This window comes from Sus scrofa, chromosome 13 (genome assembly GCF_000003025.6).
Source record: "Sus scrofa isolate TJ Tabasco breed Duroc chromosome 13, Sscrofa11.1, whole genome shotgun sequence".
Classification (NCBI taxonomy): Eukaryota; Metazoa; Chordata; class Mammalia; order Artiodactyla; family Suidae; genus Sus; species Sus scrofa.
Genome location: NC_010455.5, coordinates 112,832,957 through 112,853,863, shown reverse-complemented (window position 1 = coordinate 112,853,863; position 20,907 = coordinate 112,832,957). Strand labels below are relative to the sequence as shown.

Here is a 20,907-nt window from a genome sequence, read left to right as displayed (position 1 = left end):
ATCTCCACTTGGATATTTAAAATGCATCTAATCCTTAACATATCCAAATCCAAATTCTTAATCCTTGCCATGTCTTTCTCCTGCTAGCTTCCCCAACTCAGTTAAGTGTAAGTTCTATCTTTTCAGTTGTTTAGGCAATTAAGTTCTCCCTATTTTCTTTTGCTCTCACACTCCATATGTCAGCAAATCCTGCGGAATATACTATCAAAGTACATCCAGAATCTGAACTTTTCAACACTTCTATTATTACCATCCTCATCTAAGCCACCATCTCTGTCACATAAATTATTAAAATTGCTCAACCGGCAGTGACTTCTGTCCTTGCCTTCCTTCAATCTATTCTCAACACAGTAGCAAGAGTGATGGACTTAAACAGTTCTGTTAGACAGTTCTGATCAAAACACTCAAAGGCTTCCCATATTACTTCAGGTAAAATAGCTTGCTAGACCATTTAGTACTTTCCAACCTCTATTTAAGACTACTTATCCTACTTATCCCTTTTATCTACTCCACTCCACAAGACTGGCTTCTTTGCTGAGTCTTGAACACACCAAAATGCAGGACCTCTGAATTTCTTATTCTCTGTGCCTGGAAAACTCATACTCCAAATATCACATGGCTCACTCCCTCACCTGCTTCAAGTCTACTTAAATGTCATCTTCACTGAAGGCCTTTTCTTACAATCCTATTTTAAACCACTAAACACAGACACACACATCCTAGCTGGTTTTATGTTTCTCCACGGCACTTAGTACAGGTATATCTCATTTTATTGTGCTTCTCTTACTGCACTTCACAGACAGCGGATTATTCAAAATGGAAGGTTTGTGGCAACACTGTGTTGTCAGACAATGGTTAGCATTTTTTAGCAGTATAGCATTTTTATTTAAATTGCATTGTTTGTTTTTTACACACTTAACAGACTACAGTATAGCATAACTTTTTTGGGGGGGGCGGGCAGGTGTTCCCACAGTATGTTCCTGAGCCAGAGATCAATCCCATGCTGTAGCAGGAAACTGAGCTAAGCAGACAATGCCAGATCTTTAACTATAAGGCCAGCAGGGCACTTGTAGACTAACATAACATTTATGTGCACTGGGAAGCCAAAAAATTCCTGACGTCCTTCATTGTGATATTCCATTAATTGCAATGGTCTGGAACCAAACCCACAGTATCTCTGAGGTATTCCTGTACAGTATCACCTTATATTTTTGTACATATTCTATAATGTCTTGTCCCACTAGAATGTATGTTCCAAGACAACAATACTTTACTTCAATGCCAGTGTTCTCCATAAATATTTGTTGACTAAATAAGTATTGAGCTCTTATGTGACTCTGAAAATGCTTTTTGAAAGTAATAATTATATAATTTTACTCTTGTTAGTCCTATAATAGTCTATAATACTTGTTGTATGATATCAGGAATACATTAGCTCACCTTTGTGAAGAGGGATAAAAGTCATCTCTGTAAATGTAAAATATAAAAGTAACATTGCCCAGAAGTCTTGAGATCAGAGATGACTGACAATTGTAAAGAAGAAAAATCTCTGAGTAGTTTGAGGTGAAAGTATTTTTGAAAGATCTATTAAGAATTATCAGCGGGAAAAATAAAGAAAATGGGTAAAATCTGACTCAAATATCAAAGCCCAGTTTAAAACTCAAGGCTTTCAAGTGGTACCTGCACACTATTATACATAAAATAGATGGGTAACAAGGATCTACTGTATAGCACAGAGAAATTTACTCAATAGTGGATAATAACCTATATGGGAAAAGAGTCTGAAAAGGAATGGATATGATTTACTTTGCTATACACCTGAAATTAACACAATTTTATAAATCAACTATACTCCAATAAAATAAAAATAAATAAACCCTTTCATTAATCCTTTCCTCCCCCATTCACCCAGAACACTTTGTACCACTACCCTAGTGCTCACCATGGTCCCTCCTCAATATGTTATCTTTGGAGGACAGGAATTGGATCTCTGTTCTCTTAGCCTGTCACCAGCTCTCCAAGACTGACATTCAAAGAACTGTTACTGGATTGAACTGAATGGAGTGAATACTATAGGAAACTATGATGAAACCGCTTGTTTGTCAAGATGTGGATCATCAACAGAAGCAAAACTTATTATCAAGGTTCCCAAGGTAGGTTTCAAACAAAGCCATGATGTCCTCTGCTCGGCACACCTAAGGCAGTAGGACACACAATCCAATAACTTAATCACACGTACAGGTCTCGGATCCAACACTCTGCTCTTCAGGATGCACAAGCGATAGTAAGAAAAGACTTGCTGAGGTCTATAGGAAAGTAAAGGATACTGTATGTGTACTTGTTCTAACGGTACAGGTAGGAAAGTAAATACTGTATGTGTACCTGTTATTCCAACAGTGCGAGGAAAAAAGAAAAGACAACAAAAGGTGAGATACCCAAAAGGAAAAATGAAAATGAAAATAATAGTAATAATGTAGGGGGGAAAAGGGATCTGGAAGACTAGAGGAAGTAATTATGAGACCGTGGGGGAAATATGGTAGTAAGAGCCAGGCACTAGGCTAGAAATCAGCGCAGGCGCTAATCACAAGCTGCTCTTCGAACAGCCTCTGCTGAACGTCCTCTGGCAAGCAATGGTGCGCGTCCTCGGGAGAAGCAATCCAGACACTGGGGCTTCCCTCGGGAGAGCCATCCCTAAAGCACGGTCCTCAGCGCCTCTGTCTTTACCTGCGTCCCGCCAGGATGCCTCGCTCAAAGGGCGTGCGTGCATGTGTGAACCTGTCAGAAACGGGCTACGGGCTCTCAGGGGCTGCGGGCTCCGCAGTTCGGGAGCTGCGGGACCTGCTCAGGGAGGTGGGCAGGGGCCTCGAGGAGGGGCCGGGCGCTGCTCTGGCCCGTGCCTGGCCGGAGCCCGGTGCCCCGCGAACCGCCCCGGGAGGTCGCTCTGGCCCCGCCGTCGCCAAAGCGCCCCTCCGCCGGGACACATGACGCCGGATCAGCGCCCCGGGACCCAGGCAAGGGTGCGGCCCACGCCTCAGCCTCAGCAGTGGGGACGAGAGGGAGGCCGGGCGGCTGGGCCAAGGCCGCGCCGCCTCCAAGTGCCGAGCCGGTTGAGACAAAACTTTGCAAACAGAAGGACTCGGATTACCTGAGCGGCGCGGGCGCGAGCTCGTCTGCGGTACGGCTGCCGGGCGCGGGCCGGGTTTTCAGCAGCCGTAAAGCGGGAGGAGCACGAGCCCTCGCCCCCGAGCGGCGGCCCCGGCGCCTCCGCCGCGAGCGTCAGCCGCTTGGCAAAGAGCGGGCTGGGCTGAGTCATAAGAGACACGTTTGCGGAGCGAAGTGGGAAGGGGGTCTCGAGGAGCCGCTTTACATGGCGATAGGCTCAAGAATAGAGAAAGAATTTTTTTTTTAAGGTGGCGAAAACTGGAAAACTTGCCCCGCGTGGGAGAGAGATGAGCTTCTTCTATAATCTGCATACATTTTACAAATATTTTTCTGTGTTTAAGAAAACTTTCGAAGATTAAGTGCATTGCCTCCCCAGCCAGGTGGCAGAGTGTAGCGCTGAGCCTCACCTGTTCCAGCTTTAGGACCATACTATGCAAGTTACTCGAGTGCGAGCCTTTGTTTCCCAAGAGCCTAATAAGGGCACCTTCCCCTAGAGAGAAGGCACTGAAAGGATTCTTGGCATTGTGCCTGCACTTTGCACTTACTTAATTTGCACTTTGCTTAATTATTATGATTTAAAAATAAAAGGGGAGATAAGTGAAGAGGGGTCTTAGGTAAACAGTTTTAAGGGAAGAGGACAAAGCGAGTATTTTTTTCCAAGGCAGATAAGTGGGATAGATGTCTGAATGGAAGAAAAGAAACTGGAACCTCCAAGAAACAAATGAGGCCAAGAGATGTAGTTGTGATGGGAGAGAGAAGGGGGGAAAAAAAAACAAAAACAATAAAACTAGGCTCAGTGGCCAGAAAGCCAAAGCTTTATTGGGGCGGGGAGGGGGGGGGAGTATGTTTATTCGCTCTTTAGAAAATCATGACAAACTCCCTCTGCTGAAGGAGATATTTTTTAAATATATATTTAAACAGATAAACAACTGTTTAAAAATAAGCCCCAAATGACGAGCCTTTGCTCCAATGAATGAGATTTGGCAGTTCTGCAAAATGAGGAAATTCTTCCCGTGCTGCATCTTAGGGAGTTGAGTCACCAAACCATAGCAAAAAATTAGTGGGCTGGATTCCTGAAAGGCACACCAGATGGATGCATTCTGCTTAGTTTTAATAACTGTATGATGTTCCCTCTGAGATGTCAATTTGGGAAGAAAGGAATCTGAATAAAGATTTGAGGAGTGAACTTGAAAATAACCACCAAAATAGTTACTTAATATGTGAGTGCCCACCCACAAAGAGCATGGAGTTAAAGATTGGGAACAAGTAACCCTTTCTCCCACTTTCATCCTCCCTCCCTTTTGTTTCTCCTTTCACCATTTCTATCTACTTTTGTTCTATTATTTTTGTACAATGGAACTGCCTAGGGGAAAGGTGGTTTTAATTAATACTAAGGCATGGAAGGAATTTTAGCTAGGCCTCTGTAAGTACAGTCAAACTTTTTGAAAGAAAGATCTTTTCAGTTGAAGTTTTAATAAGAGCAAGGGTAAACTGACAGATGTGAAATCAGAAATTGTTTTAGACAAACAAGAAAACAGTAGTAGAACTGTTGTGAAAGAATCAAATAGAAATCAGAAATAGTTCTACTCTCTAATTACTGCAAGCACCAAAGGCTAGCGGGAAGTTTTCTCTGTCAAAATAAAGGAAAATGGGTGCCTTGCTCTACCATCCAGTCTTTCAAATAGAAAGAAAAAGAGAGGACAAAAACAAAACCAAACAAAAAAACCACTATCAGACTTGTATAATGATTTGCATTTTCCTAGGAGATCTCCTGCAGGGTAAAAGACTTACAGGTATAGACACACAAGCAAAATATTTGAGAGGATTAATTTTTGCAGAATTGGGAAAAACCCTAAGATAAAAATCTCTCTTTGTTTCACTTTTGCAAAATCTTCAGGCTGAGGCAAACAGATTATCATTAAGCTTTTATTAATGTAAAACAAAGAGATAAAATCTTAAATGGTGTGAAGCCCTTGAACTAAAAGGAGCAAGGAAAAACAAAACAAAACAAACAAAAAACAAAACAAACAAACAAAAAAAAACCAAAGCCCAGAAAATAGAGAAAGAGATTAGGAAGCTTTTCTAAGGAAACCTTTGAACTTCTGGCTGTAATATGAATGCCTATGACTTGCTTTAGACAAATAGGCAATACAACTAAAGCTGGGAACCAAGAAGTTCTGGTCAGTTCAGATATAAAAGCTTACCTTGCCTGAAATGAAATGTTTTGATCTGAGATAATTCCACTCATTTTAGGTAGAGAAAAAAATCCCCCCCCCCCCCGGATATTATGTGTCCATTAGCACCTCAATCACCTGAATTCACTTGAATGTACTTTTTAGTTGGAATTTTGGCCTTCTGTAAACTAAACCTTGACTCATTGGGCTTTTGAACATTTTGTGAATTTATCTAAAAGTAAATTTAGGCTAATAAATATTTGCTTTTAAACCTTTTAAATCCATCATTAATTAATGTTAACAATGTAAAGCACAGAGTGATCCATTTTTTCAAGGTGTTTTATATATAACAGGTATAATTAAATTATATCAATTTGATAACATTACAAGTTCCTTTTGCACAGCTGACTTTAACCTTTGTGTGATAATATGATTTTTATTTAAGATTTCATATAAGTTGATATTGGAAAGGACTGAAAGATTATATTGTTCTAACTTAAAACATCAGTGAAGTGAGGATTTCATGTCATTCCAAACATCGTTACAGTTTTGGTTGCTAAATCACTACATAACAGAAGCACTAATTAAACAGGCAGTCAGCCTTAACAAATTTATAGTTTTCAAAACTAATTTCAGGAATATCAAAGACTATCAGAGCTGAAGTGATATTCTCTAGCCAAATTTGAGCTTTAGCTGTTCCAAGATTTTTTAGCTGTATTCCAAGACTGTGGGCTAATCCAGCTAAGTGGAGTGGCGGGGGGGGGCAATCTTAAAGATACAGATCCTTGTTCTGCTCTGTCAACAAATTACATATGTACTTATGGAATCCATTATCCATGTTTTAGAAGAGGTCTACTTGAAACTATTCAAATCTAAAAATCAGCACTCTGAGGGTCTACAGTTGAAGTAGGTTGAAGAATGGTCATTTTATGGTTTTAGTTTTTGTACAATATGACAACTAGAAATTCTCAGGTAATTTTCATTGGAAAAATAAATTATAGGAAATAGGCATTCTAATAAATTTTTTATTGGAGCATAAATGATTATCCCCCTCCAGACAGCTATTCAGTAACAATCAAAATTACAAACACCAGAATTACATTCCCTTGGAACCAGCAAATTACTTTTGGGAGTTTATTCTATAGAAATAATGTATGTGCAGTGTTATTCATTATAATAACAAAAGTTTGGAAATAACCTAAAAGTCCATCTGTAGGAGACTAGTAAAATCAATTACAGTGTATTCTCACAATAGAATGTACTATATGTAGATGTAGGGGAAAAAATAAATAGAATGAGGAACTTTTCTGTAAACAGTTTGGGGAAACACAAGATGTATAAAGTGAAAGAAAAATTATGGAACAGTGTGTAGAATATAGTACCTATACTGTATAAAGAGGATATATTGTTATATTTACTTGAACTTGCATAAAGAAATTTTGCAAGGGAACCTAAGAAACTAGCAATAGTTACTCATATAAAGGGGAGATCAGATGTACTGATTGGACTGAGGAAGGGGTGAAGAGACTTTACATTGCAAACATTTTTATTTTCTTTTGAGGGGGGTCACTAAATAAATTACCTGTTTGAAAAGTTAGTTTTTAAAACAGAAAACTAATGCCAGATAGGATACATAATGAGTAAAAATATAAAGTTGGAAAAGTTATTTTGAAATTGAATAATCCTGTCATAATCCCAAAAGTACTAAAATTTACTATTAAGAATTCTTACTAACAACAAATTCTACTTATGTCTGTTTTAACTACAAAGGTGTATGCTACTTGAAAATGTCAGATAAAACTTCACACACAAAATTCCTATTTATTTTTCTCTAGTGATTTCAAAGTTCAGTAAGAGTAACAGAAATTAATGCATACAGTACAGTACATTTTATGCTAATAAATGGTCTGATTTCTATTCTTTTGCTGAAAATACTGTATAGTAGCAAGTACAAATATTTTAATTCTGTAATGACTGAAATAATTCTTACATCAAAGTCCCTTTGATGTGCAAACTCTCTCTGTTAACTAAATGAACTTCCTACTCTTTCCATTCAGTGCCTTTGGGGAAATGAAAAGCCTTAATGTGAGGAACTCAATGAAAAATAAATAAATAATTTCGAGTCACTCTGTTTACAGAGTATTTTGAGTTTTTGCAGAAATTTATTTGTGTAACGAAAGTTAGCTGAAAAAGTGGCATCCAGGAGATGTTGACAATGTGTGTATGACTTCTAGAATATTAAACAGTTTGGAAGAAGCTGTTAGTTACACTAATAGAGGTGTGCTCCAGACATTTTTTATCCTCCCAGGCAGTTACATAATCATGTGACTAGGTTCTAGTTCAGGCCAGAATGTGGATGAGAGTATGCCATGCTGTCTTTGATAGCTAGATGGTTCGAGACACTCTAGCAGAGGTTAACAGCCACCACCCCTAGGGTTGGGTATTATAGAGAATGTACAAAATGGTCTCTGTAACCCCCACTTCCTGGTATTCATGCTCTGTACAATAACTTTCCTTTGAATATAGGCTGGATCTTGTGATACCTCTAATGAATAGAATCAAGCAGAAGTAATGAGATATCACTTTCAAGATTAGGATATAAAAAGATGATAGCTTTTCTCTAAGCATACTTTCACTCTCTCTTGGATTACTCATCTGAGGAAATCCAGGGGACAAGACATGAACTGCCTCATGTTAGACTTGTGGGAAGAAAGTCTCTTGTGTGAGGAAGTAAGGCCTGTCAAAAACCTTGTAAGAAAGCTTGGTAGCTGATTCTTCCTCCTAGTCAAGCCTTTAAGTAAGACCACAGTGCTTGTCCACAGTTTGAATGCAACCTCATGAGGGACTTTGATCCAGAAGCACCACGCTAATCTGTGTCCACATTACTGACATGCAAAAGCTGGAAGTAATAAATATTTGCTTTAAGGCACCGGTTTTAGGTAAGTTGTTATGTAACAGTAGTAAATACACTGGGGAAACAAAAGAAAAGATATGGGTTACCAAAACCTAGGAACTCAGAGATTGACCACATGTAATTTGCTTCTTAGTCCTCTGAGGAAGAACTGTATTTCATGGTCACCTTGTAAAAGTGAAATGGACTCCCTCTCAATTATGGCTAGGATATAGAAACTCACAACACACACCAAGACAATTTGAGAAAAAATTTATTATACATACCAGGGACTCCTGTGGAAAGAAGAATAGGTAAAAGTAGGTCCATGCTGGCTTGAAAGAGGCAGAGAAAGTGAGCTGGGCCTCTGTAGTGGCTCCTAGCTACTCTAGGAGTGGGAGCAAAAGTTCCTGTGCATTAGCTGGAGATTTGCAAGGTTTGAAATGCCTACCACCAAAGGCGGAGGCACACGTGGATTCTTCCTTGTCAGCCTGTTCAAACGTGGGGACAGACGGGAAAGGAAGGGTGAGGTATAAACAAGGGTCACAAATCAAAACACCAAAAACTAAAGCCACACTCTTTGTTACAGGGTATCTCTCAGCTACTGCTTATACCCCAGGAACTCAGAGAAGGGATCCTGGAAGCTGGTACTCTGACCTCTTAACAAGGGCACATTTGGCTACAGCTGATACCACTGAGAATGTGCCATAAGACCAGTCCTGGAAGCAGCAAGAGACAACTGAGACCATATCTAACTGAAGCTGCTCAAACCATGCTAACAGGAACAAAGCCCCTTCCCCCCTCCTCCACTTTCAAAATCCCCTTAGTGCCACCTGTTAGCAGATATTCATCAGTGTCTCAGAAATGTAATCCATGCTAGTCCTAGCATCACAGAGGACACCGTGGGAGGGTGGGTTTAGAGCAGAGTCCGTGGGCAAATACCTCACCTTTGTCATCTCAGCATCTGTGCACATCTCCCCTCACATTTTTTTAACTTCTGTGGTAACAACTTCGTGCTTCTGCATTTATTCAAACAATCCTCTCACTATCTCCCCCTCTAAAGGAGACACGGACAAAAGCAGCAACATCACCCTATTGCTCTATTTAGTTAGGTTGTGCCTCTATTTGTTCAATCATAACTCCACCTCTATAGCCAAGCATGAAAGCAAAAGCAGTATCATCACCAAACTTTACTTAAGATGATAAAGACACAAGGAGGAAAGAAGGAAAATACTATGTGCAAAATGCTAGAGTCCTTGTTTCTGTAACTAGTCAGGAGAAAGTTGATAATTACAACTTCCATTATCCATTGCACCTCAGCCAGTAGCTCTGCTGGTTATGGTTATTAAGCTGGTGGAGTGACTCGGATCTTTGTTCCTAAAAATTTTAATGCCTCAGTAATTCTGTATTTTTTTGTGTTTCTGTAGTTTTCCATTAATTTTTATTATTAAATAATGCACCTGCTAAGTGGTAACCCAGATAATCTGCTGGGTTCCAAATACAGTCCTTTCTGGCTGATTGTATACTAAGAGCCTAATTTCTCCTTGAAAATCAGGATCAATCACTTCAGCTAATTAAGTACCTGTGTCTTTAACAGTTAACACAGATGTCAAAAGTTCAGAATGACCAGATGGCAGTGGCAAGTTCCAATACAACAAAACAGCGGTCATGTCCTCTGGTGATACATTCCTTGGTTCCCTGGAAACGGAGATCACTAAATCAGAAGAGTCTAAATTTTCAGGGATGAGAAGCAAACTTCTGCAAATGAATAATCAGTGCAATAGTGAGAGAACCCACTCATATTTCTCCCTCTTCATTCTTGGAGCCCTACATATACTGTATCCCAGTCAGTGACATATATGGAAAGACCAGTTAATGTCATTCTGCCTCACTTATTTTGCTGTGCAATAATGTGTGGGATTTCAAGATGGTGAAAGTAGTGTTCTATAAATCCACGAAGGTGCTGGTTGCCTAAGCATTGCTGGCATATAAAGCAAATCCACCCCAGAATAAAAGTACCTTCCTGTGAGGTCCAGTCTCTGTCCTTGCCTTGGAGGAGGCACATGATGCAATGAGCCTAGGACCTTAACTCTCTCCTTAGAGGAAGACTACCTGGACAGCCACTGAGTCCAGAACATCCATTTTGGACTTTGGGAGAAAGAAACTTTTATTGCATAAAGTCACTGATTTTGTTGTTGAATGTAGAAGCTTTCAGCCTACTTTGACTAATTCAAGCAAGAAATTCCCCTTCAACAAGAAATAAAGGAATTCTAAAGATCCTTGAGAAAATTAAGAACTTAGTTATTACACAAAAACTTTTATTCTTTCAAAATATAATATTTCTTAACATTTTCTGTCTTTGATCTATGAATTAAATTTTCCATCTTCATTTGGAAATGATTTTCCATATCTGAAATAATGAGGATTATTTTTTTAAAACTATGTTACTACAATTGTTTATTGTTACTATTATTACTATTTGCCATTGACTAATTTTTTTCAAAATATCAATATTTCAAGTAGTACAAAGGATTTCTTTCTCTCTATCTGTTAAAAGGATATGTTTAATTAAAAAATCAGAGGACTGTACATGAAATCAAAATTTTAATTACTCAAAAAAAGTTAAACTCAAGTTTTTTCTATCTCTATTCCTCTTTCCTACTAATGCTTAATATAATTTGCTCCTTTCCTTATTATATTTCTGGCATTCCCAAGTGGTTTGTTAACTAAAGGAATAACTGTATGATTGCTAGTTTTCTTTTTCATCACATTATAAGCCTTTTAAAATATGATCACATCTTGAAAACCCATTTTTTTACAAAAATTTTTGATACATCACTAGGCTATAAGGTGGAAAAATGACTTGAGAATTTCTCTTTTCTTGCTCTGTCAACATACCAGATAATCCAGCAGAAAATATTAAATGGCATATGCAGCCCAAGCTCTGTGTATTGGATTGATGGCTTAGCATGAATATGTGAAACTTCTCCAGACAAGAACCTGTCTTAAATAGTTATAGTAAAACAGTCCTATATATAATTTAAAATCTTCTTTTAAATAAAAATAAAATGATTATCTAAGGATTAAGAAAAAAGAATACTACTAAAATACAGAATGGCTTTAATAACTTAATAAGTCTTACATAGGTAAAGGCAAAATAACCTATCTGAAGTATTACATAGCATTTTCCCTCCAACTTTAATATAGTATATATATTTGAGGTTTCATCATTTGCATGATTTTTCCATTAAGTATACAATATATCTATTGATGTAACTTTTGTATCTTCCATACCAGCATGTCAGTGTACACAACAGACACACATTTTTTCCCCCCGTGCCATTTGTCCTTGCCTTTGGGAAAATAGTTTTCTCCACCCCAAATGAATTTGATAGAACTATCTAGAAAAGAATACTGCCTCCACCACTAGATGCCAAAAACACCAATTATAATTCTTAAGGGACAGAGAGTTGTGATTCTCTATAAAGCTATACAGGCTCCAAACCTAGAGAAGCTGGGGACTAACTCCCTCATTTCATGGAGAATATCTAGAGGGAAACAGAATTGAGGCAGAAAGTGTTCTAATGACACTATACCAGCCCTAGACTATGTCCTTGCCTTAAGTCTCCCAGGCACATTGGCCTTATATATACCATATTTTCCTCAAGCTGGTTATAGCTGAATTTCTGTCATTTGCAAGCAAGAGTCCAGAAATTACCATTTTACTGCATATTTCGTCATGCCTTCTACCTTGTATCTTAGAATATTTAAAGATGCAAAGAAGGTAACACAAAAATAAATGTAGCAATTAGCAATAGAAAAAATGGACATTCTCAAGGAGTTCCCGTCATGGCGCAGTGGTTAACGAATCCAACTAGGAACCATGAGGTTGCAGGTTCAGTCCCTGGCCTTGCTCAGTGGGTTAAGGATCTGGCGTTGTCATGAGCTGTGGTGTGGGCCGCAGACACGGCTCAGATCCCTTGTTGTGGTAGACCGGCGGCTACAGCTCCGATTAGACCCCTAGCCTGGGAACCTCCACATGCCGCAGGGGAGGCCCTAGAAAAGGCAAAAAGACAAAAAAAGAAAAGGAAAAAAAAGAAAGAAAAAAAAGAAAAAAAAAAAGGACATTCTCAAAAAACCTAGATGATGAGTATTTTCCTTAATCTCAGAATAGGAAAGGGTATAACCAAATCATCACCAGGTATTAGAAACTAATGCTGGCTGTGCTCATTGCCACTGGGGCATCATCGGTTCTAGGCCCTTGCAGCAAACAGAGTTCTGATTCTAATCAGGTACCATCTGTATCATGATTCGTTCTAGCCTTCCCCCTTCCCTAACTGCTCTCTCCCACTCTAACAGACCATCTTTCTCTAGGTACAGATGGCACCCCCAGAGTATTTCCTCTAAGCCCTTCCCTGCTTAGATGAGACAGGAAGACTGAACAGAGCTGAATTAGGGCAGAGTTTTCTTTCTCCAGATGGGGTAAAATTTGTCCTTTATTAGGGAGTAAACTTTGGGAGTTTTTTGCACTCGCTATTCTTTCTCTCTCCCTGGCAATTTCATGTGTGAGCATTCTCAGATGCCTCCTGTGAGAACATGGCATGGATTCTGAGGAGATCTATCAAATGTATGGGGGTCCTCTTATAACTACAGAACACTTTCACCCTCTTGCTAGTGCACAATAAGCCTCCAGTAATTTGTCAACAATATTGTTTAAATGTTCTTACCACTTTATAAAGTCCAGTGGTTTCTGCCTCAGAGAAACAAACCTTAGTGGCTTTATCTCTCTGAAAGTGCCTGACTCTACCGTTCACAGAGTGACTGATTGCCTGTGACCTTCATTCTTTCAGGTGTCCAACCTCCAAGTACTTCCTTAGGTGGTTATTTCTCATTAATCTTCCAAAAAAGAAAAGCTTTGTTATCGATTGTTCTCCCAAGATTAAACAGGTCTCATTTATGGTCAGATGCTTTTTTTTTTTTTAATAAATTCTACTTCTGTTTATTTTTATTTTTTAACATCTGTAAAGACTTCTTAAAGCCATGCCTGGATTCATACCTGTGTCTCTTTCACAAATGCATGCAAAAGATTAATTTTTTTAAAGCTGGATAAGAGGAAGTAGAAGTCTGGTAGTAGACTAATTTAGAGACTTCACATGCTCATGTGTGGTTGATGACAACCTTTCCTTCATAGGTCTACTCATTTCTGAATGCCAGTCTCCTAATAAGATTCAAAATTTCTGGTCCTCGCTTCAGACTCTGTTTCAGAAATACCTGCCAACAGGGTAAGCAGGACTACAGCAAAGGGAAACACTAGTGTTCTTCTCTGGGGCCTTGTGTTATTTAGGTTGCAAGCTAGCCTACTATCACAAAAGGACCGAGAAGATAGGAATCTACTATACATCTCAACAGAGCCAGAGTCTTCACCAATATTCATTTGCAAGCTGAAAATAAACTTTGTATTTTTTAAATTGGAGTGGCCCTGAAAGACAGCAGCAAAGGGAAATCCTCCCAACAGCTGGCAGAGCTTCAGCTAGGTCATCTCTTGAACCATTTTGCGTAGAGAGAGAGAAGTGGTCCAAAGTAAGGATATACTCAGACTCTTAGGCATTAGTGAGTGGGTTAGCTATATGGTCAAAAGTCTGAAAGGCCCACTGTCAGAACACTGGGGCCTGTGTTTAGTCCTGTGACAGTGAGCATGGAATGTGAGAATCTTTGCATCTGATGCTAATAACTCTTCCCACCCTCTTTTATTTCTCATGAAAGAACTAGATCATTTGTACTGCAGAATTTCTCACATTTTTCACTGGACTCATTATATCAGTGTGGTATTAATTAACATGTTCCTCCACACCCAAGTTTTCATGGTAATCTGGCAGTAGATCCAGATTTGATTAGATTCAACTTTGCTTCTCTCTCTCTCTTGCTTTGGATAATAAACTACAGAGAGGTGATATGATATGTACATCCTTTTGCATCTTATCCAGAAGAACAAATAATATGATTGTCTACTTTTATTTAGGCTAAGATGGTTCAGATGTTGTCATCTATCCATTAAAAACTGTTTCCATAAATCTTTCAACTAATACTTTTTGCATTTTTTATTTCATTATGGGTTGCAAAATGGTGATGTTCCAGTTCTAATACTTCTCCTGAATTTATTCTTCTTAAAGAAGAACTTCCATCTTTGGGCGTGTAGGGATGTTCTGAAATACACTTTGAAAAGGCAAGTCAGAAAAGATAAATGTTTGCATTTTTTAATAGAGTAAAATGAGTTCCCAACTTATCAACCATCAAGCTGACCTCTGAGTTTCTTTTTTAATGTAATTATGAAGTTAAAGATTCACATATGTAAATTATATATGAAGACATTTGATATCATTTTGATAATGATTATAGTCATTATCTTTTTATTACAGTTTGTTGTACCTTTTGCAAACAGTATTAGAAAGTAAATATTTTTAAGAAATAAATACACTTAAATTCATTATTTATTTTACTTGAATATTTGATTTTATATTTGTATCTTTTTTTTACTTTGAAAAATTTTGTTTCCTAATGATAGAAGTATAATTATTCATTTGCTTTATCAATGTGCAAATATAATGCATATATTAGTTTCAAAATAATAATACCAATATACAAAATACTAAAATAATGATGCCAACATTACTATTCACAAGAGCACTAAATATAATTTCAGTGTGCTTTTGGTTTTATTTCTTTGTTTCCTTTAGGCTATGTCCACTAGGGATATAGAGTCGAAATATGGTGTTTTAAAGTTACTTGGAATAATTCTTGTTCATGCAGTGACACTACCAACCAGATATACACTTAGATTGACTTGTTCCAATTTGTTTTCAAATTTGAGGCATGCTTTGTTCTGTCATCCTGATTTATTATTTTTTCAAAAAATATTTATGACTTTTACTTGATTCTGAATTCAAAACTTCCAGTCTAGGCCATCTCTCCTGTTCTCTTTTTCCTTGTACACCAAAACCATTTTTATTCATTTTGTTCTTACATTATTTTGGATTTTGGATTTGAACCCAGGCAGTCTGGTTCCTTAGTCCATGTACTTAAACAAAAGGTTAGATTGAAACTGCTCCATCAGAAATTACCAAAATTTTTTTTACTGGGGGGATGGGGGAGTGGGGAATTTGCAATTGAAAATTGCATATATTTGTACCTAGTTCTTAAGATGTAAACTTGGAAAATCTTATTGCAGGGTTTTCCTTAAATTTCACCCCCTACCTGCACCTCCCAAATTCAAAACCACCTGGCAGTAGCTAAAAGCCTCTTTAATGGCTTTTTGTGTTCTTCCAAAGCTTATAGCCTTAACCCAGATACCTACTTTGTAGATTCATAGCATGCAAGCTTTGCAGATATTCTTTTGAAGTTTGCATTTATAAGCCTTTGTGTACCAGCCTCTGTAAATTTCCATGTGACCTGTCTGAACTTCTTGAAGACAGAGTGTGAACAAACACTACAAGCTTTTTGTGAAAGAGAATGTACGTTCCATATAAAAGATTTTTCCTAAACCCCATTAGATCTCCTTTAACCACCCCTGTTCACTCTCACAGTTTCACTACCCTTGGTTATTATCACATTTCTCTCCTCCCCTATTTTTGCTCCACTCCTGTCTTCTTAACTCTCAGAAAGTCCATTCATCTCACAAGTCCCACTCAGCATAATAAAAAGCTGCTGGGGTGGAATAGCTTTAGACAACAAAAGCACCAAAGGCAGGCTTGTTGGCACTTTCTAATCACCCATTGTTCTTTATAAATGCCCCTGGGGAGTCCTCAATTTATCTAGTTACATTTTAAATTATTTCATGACCCTTGACTTTAAAATTTCCCTTCTGGGAACCTAGTCCAATGGAATAATTCAAACTGATACACAAAGATGTTTATTGCAAAAATTATGTAATAATGAAAGGTTATTACCACCCAAGTGTCCAAAAATTGGATGATTAAATGGTAGTATTCGTTTATACTAGGCTATTAAGAATTGGTTGCATATACTATTTTAAAGGCAGCCATTTTATAACAAAACTATTAAGATGTGCTGTTAAGTAATAAGTATGAACAAAGTACTATCAGTAATAATCGGTAGAATATATGTCAGGAATATAACAATATTTTAAAAAACTATTAATAATGACACATAGCATTGATTTCTATATTTTCCAAATTTTCACAAATGGGGATATATTGCTTTTATTAATAATACACATACACACACACACACAAGCCATGAGCATAAGCCTGTGAGCTGGATGTCAAGGTTTTTATGTTTATAAGAGATAGATCGGAAGGATAATAGTCCATAGACAAAAGATGGGTTTATACAATGTTATAATTTGAAGATTTGGCTTCAAAGGAGGACAGTTTCCAAATGAAGGCAAAGTCAAGATCTGGAAAAGATAGCAGGAGAATGCAGTTGACATCTGGCCTTATGGTAGCTGGGATATAAGAGAAAGCACAGCACATACTGGAGAATATGACAGTAAAATTGGAGTTTTCAACAGAAAAATAGATTTACATTAAGGTAGCACTTCTTAAGTGCAGTCATTTATGATTTCTGCCATTTCTAGTTTCTATATATATACTATTCTTTTCTCGGTGTTCTTTTGATCAACTCATCAGCTCCCTCCTTTTTTTCTTTAAGATAAGGTCTTCCTTTAATTTTAACCTGATAATATATATGCAGAGAGGACAATGATATTTTTTCTAATAAATATTAAAATAAAATATAATTATTAAAATTTAACTATTTATCCAATGAACTTCCTGATATCTTTGAGACACTTTAGAGCAAGGTGATAAAGAAAATTTTCTCTGAAGAGTCTGAATATGCAGAAAAAATAGTTGACAATGGACTGAGTCTACTGAGAGCAAAGTGAGAGTGCGAAAAGCAGTCAACAGTAAGAAAATGAGAAGTTGGGGTGGGTAGATTAGGTTTTCAAATGAGAAAACAGAATAATAGGCCAGAAGAATCTACATTTTGGGTAGTGCTCCAGTACTAAAAATGAGAAGCTCAAGTAAAGTTATCTGATCTTATAAACATTAACCTTTGGCTAAATGAACACTTGCATATACATTTATTTCAAGGACACTTTGACATTTTCTCCTGCCTTTCTGTGCTTTAACCCAGCAGTTAAAGATAGCTACTTCCAAAGGGAGTCAGCCTGGGTTTGGATTTTCGTTCTGTTATTCATTGGTTTTGTGAGCTTTGGCAATAATGTATTCCCTTTGCACCTTGGTTTCTTTATCTTTAAAATGGGAATAATCACATGCTCTACTTCAAAGAGTGGTTTTGAAGATTAAAAGAATTAATACACCTAAGTGCTTAAAACTGTGCTTGGAATTTAATTAGCACATATAAATGTTAGGTATTGTATTGGCAGTCCCATGGGCTTAATGCTTTGTTACACATATATTATGAAATGATTACCACAGTAGAGTTTGTTAATAGCTCCATCACCTCACATAATTATTTTTATTGTTGTGTGTGTGTGGTGAGAACATTTAGGATCTACCCTTTTACCAACTTTCAAGTATATAATACAGTATGGTTAACTATAGTTACTATGTGATACATGAGATCCCCAAAACTTATTCATCTTATCCACTGACATCTATACCATTTGACCCACATCTCCCCATTTCCCCCACTGTCTAGCCCCCAACAACTACCACTCTATTCTCTGTATGATTTAAGCTTTTTCAGAAACACATTCCATATGTTATCACATGTAAGTGATATCACATATATTTGTCTTTTACTTTCTGACATATTTCGATTATCCTAATGTCCTCAAGATTAATCCATATTATGGCAAACAGCGGGATTTGCAAATTTCTCATGATTGAATAATATGCCATTATGGGCATATATCTTCTTTATTTATCTATAGGCAGTTACTCAGATTGCTTCCATATCTTGACTATTGTACATAATGCTTCATTAAATATGGAGTTCAGATATCCCTTTGAGACCATAATTTAATTTCCTTTGTATAAATACTCAGAAATTAGATTACTAGGTCATATGATAATTTTATTTTTAATTATTTGAGGAAACTCCATACGGTTTCCCATAGTGGTTGTACCAATTTAGATTTCCATCAACAGTGTACAAGGGTTCCCTTTTCTCCACATACTAACCAACACCTGTTATCTCTTGTCTTTTTAATGCAGCCATTCTAACAGATACAAGGTGATATCTCACTGTGGTTTTGGTTTTCATTCTCCTAATGATTAATGATGTTGGAAATATTTCCAAGCATCAGTTATACATTTGCATGTCTTTGGAAAGTATCTATTCAGTTCCTCTGCCCATCTTTTAATTGAACTGTTTCTTTCTTGTTAGGATTGTATGAGTTCTTTATATATTTTGGATATTACCTCCTTATCAGATTTATGGTTTGCAAATATTTTCTCCCATTTAGTAGGCTGCTTTTTCATTTTGTTGATTGTTTCTTTTGCTATCAGAAGACTTTCAGCCTTAGGTAGTCGCAATTGTTTATTTTTACTTTTGTTGCTTATACAACTAATGTCATATGCAAAAAAACTGTTGCCAAGACAAATGTCAAGGAGTTGTTCTCCAATGTTTTATTCTATGAGTTGTATAGTTTCAGGTCTTAGGTTTAAGTGTTTAAGGGTTTAGGGGTTCAGTTTCATTTTTCTGCATGGTGATTATCCAGTTCTGAATACTACATATTGAAGAAAATATTCTTTCTCTATTGAGTATTCTTTGCAATCTTGTCATACATTAGCTGACTAAATATGTGAGGACTTATTTCTGCCTCTTTATTCTGTTCCATTTGTCTATATGTCTGTTTTATGCCATTACCATAATTTTTTGATTATTATAACTTTGTAATATAGTTTGAAGACAGAAAGTGTAATGCCTATAGCTTTGTTTTTCTTTCTCAGGATTGCTCTGAATATGTGAGGTCTTTTATAGTCTATAGGAATTTTAGCATTTTTTTCTATTTATGTGAAAAATATTATTGGAATTTTGATAGGAATTGCATTTACTTTCATATTTTGCAACAATGGAATTTGTTGATTTAGTTTGAATAATTTTTGGTGGAATCTTTAGGATTTTTTTATATATAAGATCGTATTATCTGCAAACAGAGACAGTTTTACTCCTTCTTTTCTGCCTTGAATGGTTTTATTTCTTTTTCTTTCTTAATGCTCTGGCTAGTACTTCCAGGACTTTGCTGAACAGCAGTAGTGGTAGTGGGCACCCTTGTTTTTCTGATATTAAAGGGAAAGCTTTCAACCTTTTACCACTGGGAATGATGTTAGCCATGGTCTGTTAAATATGGTCTTTACTATGTTGAGGTATGTTTCTTCTATACCCAATTTGTTGAGAGTTTTCATCATAAAAGAATGTTGTACTTTGCCAATGTGTATTCTGCATCTATGTGATAATTATATAATTTTTATTTTTTATTCTATTAATTTAGAGTATTGCAATAGTGATTTGCAAATGTTAAAAATCATCTTTCTATCCTAGGGATAAATCCCACTTAATTATGGTGTATGGTCCTTTTGATGTGTTATTGAATTTAGTTAGCTAATATTCTTTTGAGAATTTTTGCTTCTATATTCTTCAGGAGTATCAATCTTCATTTCTAATTTCTAATGGGGAAATTAGATATTTGGGATTTGGAAAATGAGTTATACAAAAGTAAAGATTTTTACACTTGAATTTTGAATCCTTTCACAGACTATTATTACAGAATCCTCAAGCAAATCTCCAGTAGCATGGCTCATATAGCCCAAATCTCCTAATCTCATATTAGGAAGAAAAGAAAAAGGAGAAACTTAACTAGGTCTGTGACTGTGCTCAGCGTTCTTCTATCTCAGATTTTTGGATCTACTGCTCTCTTTCATTGCAATGGTGTTCCTCTACTCCACTTTATAAAAGTGGCAGATTACTTCTCAACTTTCAGGTCTTAGAGTTAGGGAAACTTCCCCTGACCACTCTCTCTATCGCCATCTCTTCCTGTACACTGATTCATACCACTTATCACCACTTTTAATTGTATACTTACTTATTTGTTTACTTGGTTATCTATTTTCCTACTAAATTTAAGATCCAAAAAGGCAGAAATTCTGTCTTTTTTGATTTCCTCTTAATACTCAGTACTCAGGACAGTGCTAAGTGCTCTACAAATATTCAACAACTTTGTTGATAAGCTACAAGTCATTCTAGCACATTGTATTCATATGAATTCATATTATATCTTTACTTTTTCTCAGATTAAGGGGAAAGACTATTTTTGCAAAGTAAACTCATACACTATTATCAAAGTTAAGAAAATAGAATAGAATGACAGATGGGGCTTCTGGAGTTCCTTGTTAAACTATAGCTGAACAGATGCAAAAGACAGTGTTTTGCACATAAAATATAATTGTTTAGCCTCTAATGATATAAGAGCATTACCTAAATCTAAAGAAATAAAAAATAAATGGTAATTAAATAATATTCAGGTGAAAATGTAATATCAGCATGCAGGAAGTAATTTTTAAGCAAGCACAATTTTACACTGATAAACTGGGGCATCTAATAGAATGCCTAACCTAACAATGTTTTCACTAAGTGACTACATTTTAATACACATACACATTGGTATGATACCATTTATTAATTTCCCCTTGATAT

At 36.7% G+C, this 20,907-nt stretch overlaps 1 protein-coding gene across 5 annotated transcripts in view; it reads right to left on the bottom strand.

Moving 5' to 3' along the window:
- NAALADL2 (N-acetylated alpha-linked acidic dipeptidase like 2) overlaps window positions 1–3,753 on the bottom strand; it is a 1,365,504-nt gene extending 1,361,751 nt beyond the window's left edge. For 2 of the 5 annotated variants that reach the window (XM_021071192.1, XM_021071188.1), the window contains exon 1: window positions 3,146–3,753. The gene's annotated coding sequence lies outside the window, so the exon portion shown is untranslated. The remainder of the gene's footprint in view (window positions 1–3,145) is intronic. The other 3 variants (XM_021071189.1, XM_021071187.1, XM_021071195.1) reach the window with 2 other exon arrangements.